The sequence below is a fragment of the Hibiscus syriacus genome, unplaced genomic scaffold (genome assembly GCF_006381635.1).
Source record: "Hibiscus syriacus cultivar Baekdansim isolate YM2019G1 unplaced genomic scaffold, ASM638163v2 tig00110847_pilon, whole genome shotgun sequence".
Classification (NCBI taxonomy): Eukaryota; Viridiplantae; Streptophyta; class Magnoliopsida; order Malvales; family Malvaceae; genus Hibiscus; species Hibiscus syriacus.
In genome coordinates, this window is record NW_024062888.1 from 1,427,565 (window position 1) to 1,436,498 (window position 8,934).

Below are 8,934 nucleotides of genomic sequence, written 5' to 3' on the forward strand. Positions count from 1 at the left end.
TTTCTTTCTATCTAATTTCAGGTACTTTCCATATTTTCACAACTTACCTAAATTCAAATCCACATTTGCTAATTTCTTTAATTGGTAATTACCTAATCCGATTAATGAACTTTGCAGATATCTTTTTTGAATTGTAAATAATCCTTTAATCTTTCAATCTCTTTTCATTTAATTAATAAAAATTAAATTTATTGAATTTATCATTTTTAAAATTTAACATATTTAGTGTCTGAATTAATATTCAATTAACACGGTTAGATTGATAACCCTTTGATTGGAAATTATGGAAATATTTTTTAAAGGAAGTTATAAAAATATTATAATCTGTAAATAAAAATCCTATGAAAATGTAAAAATCAAAATCCATGACCATTGACCACTTCAACTTTACAACAGGGACCTGCTTATCTTTTGGTGTGCAGCCGTGTGACAAAAGTGCCCATCAAACGAGCTTTTTTAAGAGCATATTTTATTGAAAACACAGGAGTAATCTAGTCAATTTATTATTACACCATTTTAGGCAGATTTGGGAAATAAACTGAAATATTAAGGAATTGGGTGACCTCATTATTGTCTTTTGGGCTATGAAATATTTGATACATATATAAGGTTTAGGGTCCTTAATGGGATCAATTGATTTAAAGTAGTTTACAATTTTTTTTTACTTCTAACTCAATGGTTCTTCTTTTGTTTTCAGTGGTGCATATGTAAGGTGTGTATACGTCGTTAATGTTTAAAAAAAATTACAAACATATATTACTTTGTATCAATCTAAACTATTAAAAAAACTATACAATTGATTTTCTAATGATTTATGCTCAAAATTTTATTTTTTATTAGAAATAATATAGTTTAAGTATAATTCATGATTTTATACACGTGTTTACAATAATTAAAACATGATAATAAATATTTACATTTTTTAATAAAAATAATGGTCTAATGTGCTTGAAGTCTTCAAATTTTTGAGAAAAGATGTTTTTAGTTTTTTGAATATACTGTTGAACTTTTGAATTGAAAAAAATAAATCAATTGAGATTTTGAAGTCAGAAATTGAATAATTTTAACTGTTACATCTTAACTATTTTTGCTAAAATTATTTTTTTTCATGAGGCATAATGCAATTCTGCCACGTGACATTTAAATTTATTTTTAAAGAACATTTTTAACAAGTTTTAAAATTCTAAAAAAATATTAGAAAATAATCAAAATTTAAAAATATCATATAAAAATATAATGACGCAACATGTGACACCAAACGATTCAAAGAATTGTCAAATTTTACGGTCAAATTTGATTAAAGGATTGAAATGACAATTTTTTATACAAAACGAAGTAATGGGATAATATCCATGAATTTAATTGATCCCCCCCAAATTTACCATTTTCTTAACACCATTAAACTTAGAAGATTAACAAGAAATTTGTTTTAGTTTAAAGACTGACCCCTAGTATATGATAGGCTTAGACAATTGTATTTGACTTTGGATAACCCTTATTAACAAGAGATTTACGTGAGCAAATAATTAAATTAACGGTTAATAACACGGTTGATCACTTATCTTTTAGTTTTGTCCAATTTTGGTACCGGTTTTAAAATACATAAGATATGACCACTTACATTTTTATTTAATTAAGATATGATCACTTTTGTTTTTATTTAATTAAGACGTGGTCACCCCGAGTTTACTGTCGTTAACAATAGTTAAATTTTTTTGATATAATCACACATTTGGTCCCTGTTATTACATATTCTCTTAATTTAGTCATACTTTTATTAAATTAAAATAAATTTATTAATCCAATCGAACTATGTCACATGTCATACCAGTGAGGTTGATCAAAAATACCCAACCCAATTGAGTTGACCCGTCAACCCGCTGACCCCATTAAAAATATCGGGTATTTACAATAAAAATACTCGATTTTCTGGGTCGAGTACCCTACTAGGTTTTTGGGTCGAGCATGAGTCACAAAATGTTGGTTAACTAGGTACCCTCTGACCCAATACCCGATTTATTATATATTTTCATTTTTATTTTATATTAAAGTTTTATTCATAATCCTCAAATTATTTCACTATAAAAAAACCTAGATGCAGGAGACGGATAACCCTAATGTGAACCTTCTTCATGGGTTTGAGGTTGGCAACGAATAATTTGGAGCATATCTCAAGCTTCCCCGTGCTTGAGTGTCCGGGACAACCGCTTCAGGAGTCGAGGAATAATAAGACGCAACGAAACGGTGAGGAAGGTGGGGTGAATTTAAATCACGATGCTGTGGTTGCCATGGAATCGGAAGGAGGAGTAACAATCAATGAGAGGGGGCAAACTTCATATAGTCAGATTGGGGAGAAGCAGATTGAGTCGGATATGGATAGACCAACATATGCAAGTGTGGTTAATGGGCAACAGCAGGGTAATAAATGTCCCCATGCAACCTGGGACGTGGATAAAGTGGAGGTATTGGATGAAGATTGTCTCGTTGATACTTCAGAACTGATTACGAAGATTAGATTTTTTGACCGTGTCCATGACAAGATAGATCAGAGTATGAATCATGTTCTTGTAATCAGGCTTTTAGATAGGACCATTGGTTACAAAACACTACTACCCAGAATCATAGCGCTATGGAAACCGTTGGGGGATATACAGTTAATTGACTTGGAGAATAATTATTACCTTACGAGGTTCTTAAGGGATGAGTATTATACTAAGGGCCTCACGGAGGGTCTATGGACGATTTATGATAGCTATTTGACAGTCCAATCGTGGAGTCGGACGTTTTCAACGTCAAAAAAGCATCCATCTCAGGTGATGGTATGGGTAAGATTACCTGGTCTACCTTATTATTATTACTCAAAGGCTCTTTTCCGGTGCATAGCTGAAGCAGTCGGACGAGTCACTACAGCAAAAGTGGCTTATTGCGGCGTTTTTTTTTACTTATAGCGGCGTTTTTAAGTGTCGCTAAAAAACCTGCGGCGTAAAGACAAACACCGCTAAAAGCGCCGCTAAAGTTTGCGGCGTTTTTTTGAAAAAACGCCGCAATAGGTGACAACATATAGCGGCGATTGTTCAACAAACGCCGCAAAAGGTATTGATATTTAGCGGCGTTTGGCATAAAAACGACGCAATAGGTGTTGATATTTAACGGCATTTGACAGACAAACGCCGCAATAGTCATTGATGTTTAGCGGCGTTTTCTTCACAAACGCCGCAGTAGATGTTTATTTTTACCGGCGTTTTTCCTACAAACGCCGCAGAATATGTCTTGAGATTTCACGGCGTTTTTATCACAAACCCCGCTAAATGTATGGTATATTGCAGCATTTTTTGTTACAAACGCCGCTAAATAACACAGAATTTAACAGTTCTAAAAATTATACTTAATACCCCAAATCTGTTTTTTCAACCTGTTCCATTATCTAACAAACAAAACAGCAATAACATCAAATCCAATATAATAAATAAAAGTTTTCATTAACGTAATATAAGTTAAGTTAAACACGGTTCAGTAACATTAACATAATGCTCATAACATAAATGAGGCTACGATGGTGGATTCTGAGGTTGCGTTTTTTGTATCATCAGCATCATATCATTGAGTCATTTTTCAAATTCTTTACATCTCTGCTGATATATTACTTCTCTCTGTTCTGCCGCTGCCTCTCTCTGTGCTGTCGCTGCTTCTCTCTCTGCTTTCGCTACTGCTCTAGCTGCTTCCACTGCTGCTCTCTCTGTTTCCCTTGCTTCATTTTTCGCTTTCAAGTTAGCCATTTGTTGATCCATCTCAGCCAACTTTTCTTTTAAACGACCAACTTCTAGTTGGGAAGATCGAGACTATGATGACATGTACTGTGATGAACTGAATCCAAAATATTTGGTGGGAGTAACGAATGATCCTTGACAGCGCACCCGACCATATCTTTCAGGACCCAAAACGTCATTAATAGCTTGGTTTTCAATGTCATCATCATTAACAATACCTTGACTCGAAGCAGTAGTATGATACTCTGCCCTTTTCTCCCTCAATTTTTCCTAATAATAAAGTGAATAATTAATTAAAATAAAAAATGTCATGGTACAAATATAAATAAAGTCAGGTAAATTTAAAACATCTACCCAATAAACGTACCATAATTTCTGCAGCGTCAGCAGTCATAGGAGTGCCATCCTTCTTCGTATGTGTCATGTCGAAGAGTTGGATTCGACCAACTTTAGAACCGGATGTATTTTCCTACAATGTACCATAATGTAATTACTATGAGTTAGTATGTACATGGAATACAAAAAAAACTATTTCAATAATCTATAATACCTCCTCATGAGCTATACAAGCAAAGCTCTTCGATCCAGCCGTGTGCGTAAACTTTTGTTATTGCCTGCTAGCAACACCAACATGCTCTCGGTCCTACAATATCAAACAACCACTTATAATGATGATTTAAATTTTGTTATAAGTATTTATGAAAAATACATCATACCTGTCCTTTTTGAGAACTCCAAAATCTGACTGCATCTTCCCATTGGTACCTGAGCATTCCTGGTAGGACTGTTTGCAACTTCTCTTCAAGGCTGAGATCATTCTTGAAGTATTTCTTCTTTAAGGAGCTCTTGTGGTCCCTCCATCTCTTCCCTAACGCCTCTAAAACAAATTTCTCCTATACAGCAAATAAGTGTGCACAGTAAGTATAAATTAGTATTGAATTTATATAGAGTATCTATTATAATGACATTATTACCTTAACAAAATCCAACGCTTGATTTTTGTTACTATTAGGCATTTTGCGCCATGACTCATAATTGATCGGTAACAGATTCGCATTACGTCCAACTATGCCTAAGTAACCTGCTAGAAGACGTGATTCTGGGCCAATAGGTTGACCGGCATCGTTTCTTGAAACTTTGACACGATGCCCAGGAGGAAGTTGGTATAATTCCTTTAAAGTTGTACGTCCTCGAGTCTTGTGCGTTCCAGCATTTTCAACTATATAAGAAATTATTAAATGTCAGTTTTGAAAATGAACAAAGTAGTAAATAAAGTTTCGAAGATTACCTTGAATTTCTAGTTCTTCAACAGTTTCAGGAACTTCGGAAGACTCAAGTGCATTCGTTTCCTCGTTATTTCTTTCTTCATGGTCTTCAGAAGCTCGAATAACCCGCAAATCAGATATTTTTCTCCTCGGCATTATATCTGTAATAAACAAACATGAGTAATAAAAAATGATTTAATTAATGAATACATTGAAAGACAACATGTTAAGGGTTATAACATTATAAATAAATAAATGAAGATATAAAATCGTACAACAGTCTTATGTAATGTCAGTTGTCATAAATATCTTCATCAACGTCCTCCCGAACCCATTGAAATTGTGTTGTATTTCTGATAGTTTCATCTAAGTTTTGTGGTAGTAGAGGTAAACACTCTGATCTTGTTTCAATGTCATCTCTACTTCCATCCCGATGTCTATCAAGTCTCTGGGAGTATTTCGAAGCACAACATACCAACCGTCATCCATTGGATCGTGACAATAAAATACTTATTTCACTTGAGAGGAAAATACTTATGGTTCATCCATCAAACGTTGACCCGTGTGAATTAATCAAGAGAAATTCACCATTGAAAACCCGAATTTATCTCTTTTTATACATATGTTTACATCAACCCAGTCACACCGAAACAACACACCTTTCGTTTTCCATAATAATCTAACTCAATAATGTCTGTAAGATTTCCATAATAATCGACCTCTCCATCCTGCGAATTATTGTCCCTTACAGTAGCATAACTTGTAGTTGATGAAGTAACTACGACTCCACAATTTTGTGTCCTCCTTAATCTTTCACAAGATTTCGTGTGAAGCCTGAACCCATTAATGAGGAAGGCATTATATCTTTTAATTATTCTATTCGGACCTTGAGAAAGCCATTTAACTTCTTCACTAACTTCTCTCCCACTCCAAACCTATTACACATGAATGGTGAATTAATTTGCATTAATGTAGATATAAAAAGCAAGACATATATTATTTATAAGTGTTCCGTAAGATTTAGTTGCTTACCGTCTGGCCTAACCATTCATGAAAAGTTTCTGTGAATAACTTATGTAGCTCTCACTGATTTAATCTTCGGGAGCGTGCTCGAGATCTCAATACTTCTTTAAACTCACTATAAAGAATATTATGTCGTTAAAAATTGATAAATATAAAAGATAAAGAGATTTCATTAGGATTGGGTCTGAAAGACTTACGTGCGAAAGTGATCTATTGAATCGTGATGGAAAATAACATATCGGTGTGCTTGTACCCAAGACGTGTCATCTAAATGTGCAATTTCAACTTTCCCTAATGGTTGACCATAACTTCCAAACAAATAATGTTGAGTTATGTCATCAGTACCTAACTCATCATTTCGATTTGGTCTATTCCATCTTGTTTCAACATATTCCAAATATCTAGAGCAAAATGTCATACATTCCTCTGCCAAATACCCTTCAGCAATTGATCCTTCCGGATAACGCTTATTACGACAATAAGACTTCAACTTGCCCAAGAACCTATACAGAAAACAACATACTACGTAAATACATTTTATTCAAATGTATAATCAGTAGTAATTTGAAACGTGTAATTCAATTAACACCTCTCTATAGGGTACATCCATCGATAGAAAACGGGACCACCAACTCTTGCTTCGTGAGGAAGATTAATTAACAGATGCACCATAATTGTGAAGAATGAAGGCGGAAATATCTTCTCCAAGTTGCATAAAGTCAAGGCAACTCGATCTTGTAGTTTATCAAGTTCTTAAACCATTAGAACTTTCCCACATATGGCTTTCATTATATTAGAAAGTTCAATGATACAAGACGTCACCTTACTCGACATGCAACCGCGAACAGCTACTGGTAGTAAATCTTGCATTAATATGTGATAATCATGAGACTTTAAACCATAAAGTCTTCGATCTTTAACACTAACACATCGAGAAATATTTGATGCATACCCGTCTGGGACCTTTATATCCTTCAACACCGTGCAAAACACTTCTTTTTCTTTCTTCGAAAGAGAAAAAATAGAAGGCGGCAAGAAATTTCTTCCATTCGGACGTAATTGCGGATGAAGATCATGGCGAATTCCCATGTCCACTAAGTCAAGTCGACTCTTAAGATTATCTTTAGATTTTCTGCCATCATTCAGAATGGTCCCGATAATATTCTCACAGAAATTCTTCTCAATATGCATTACATCAAGATTATGTCTCAAAATCTGCTTTTTCCAATAAGGCAACTCGAAGAATATACTCCTCTTTTTCCACAAGTCTACCTCATTTGGATCATCCTCTTCATCAGACTCATCATTAGTTTGTTCGTCAACTTTAAGCTCTTCATTGACCTGTTTTGCCTTTTCTTTGATCGTGTACTAGTTGGTTGATTCATCTTTCCATAAGTAAAATTGATATTTTTCATTCTGAATATTTCAGAGCCGGTTGTTTGGTCAGGAGCATTTCGAAACTCTTCATCACCATCAAACATATTCTTTTGACATCTAAATCTATGATTATCAGGTAACCACCGACGATGTCCCATATAAGAGAACTTTTTTCCATTAACCAACCACTTCGAACATGTTTGTGCAGCACAACAAGGACAAGCATAACGACCTTTGGTACTCCAACCAGATAAATTTGCATACGCAGGAAAATCATTAATTGTCCATAATAAAGTAGCGCGTAAATTAAAGTTCTCATTCATCAACACATCGTACGTTTCGACCCCTTCCCATAACTGTTTCAACTCTGCAATTAGCGGCTGCATGTAAATATCAATATCATTTCCGGGGCCTTTCTCGCCGGGGATTATCATGGATAAAATGAAAGATGATTGTTTCATGCAAATCCAGGGAGGCAAATTGTATGGAACAAGTACAACAGGCCAAGTACTATACGAAGTACTCATGCGTTTGAATGGATTAAACCCATCAGTTGCAAGACTGAGCCTGACATTTCGAGGATCTCTCGCAAAACTTGGATACTTGTTGTCAAATGACTTCAAAGCTAAAGAATCTGCAGGATGCCGTAATAATCCATCATCGGTTCTGCCATCATGATGCCACCTCATAGACTCAGCAATCTTGGATGACATAAACAATCTTTGTAGCCTAGGTATGAGAGGAAAATATCGCAGAATCTTGATCGGTTTCTTTCTTGATCGTGCTTGAGCTTCATCCTCAGTAACATTTTCTGCCTCTCTAGTTATCCATCGAGATTTTCCGCATACATGACAAGACTCCTGATTTTTTCGATCACCCCAATATAACATACAATCATTCGGACAACTATGAATTTTGTCATATCCAAGACCCAAATCTTTGATCATTTTCTTCATATCTTTGCATGATTGAGGGATTTTTGCAAAAGGAAACACTTCTCATAGTAACTCCAACTATTGCGTAAAGGAGTTACCAGTCCACCCTCCCAGGCATTTTAAGTGGAAAAGACGAATGCAGAAAGAAAGCTTTGAAAACTTTGATCCCTCATAAAGTTGTTCATTCATTTCATTCAGCAACTTGTAAAACTTGCCGCTTCTCCATTTGGCTCTTCATCACATCCACTTCTTCCAATCTCAGTGAAATCATTAACATCATCCTGACAATAATTTTCTGTATCATACGATTGATGATTGTGCATATTAAATGAATCTCGTAACATCCCTTCCATGTCATCTTCTCTAAAAGTTGGATGGGGAGAAGGAGCACGATAAGTCGAGTAACTCGTGGAAGCAGATCTATCTGATACAATCTCTCCATGAAAGATCCATTTTCTATACCCCCGAACAAATCCAAAAATTACTAGATGCTCGTACACAACTTCACGAATGTGCCAATAATGTTCACACAATTTTACAAGGGCAAAAAATCATATTTTCTTGGCT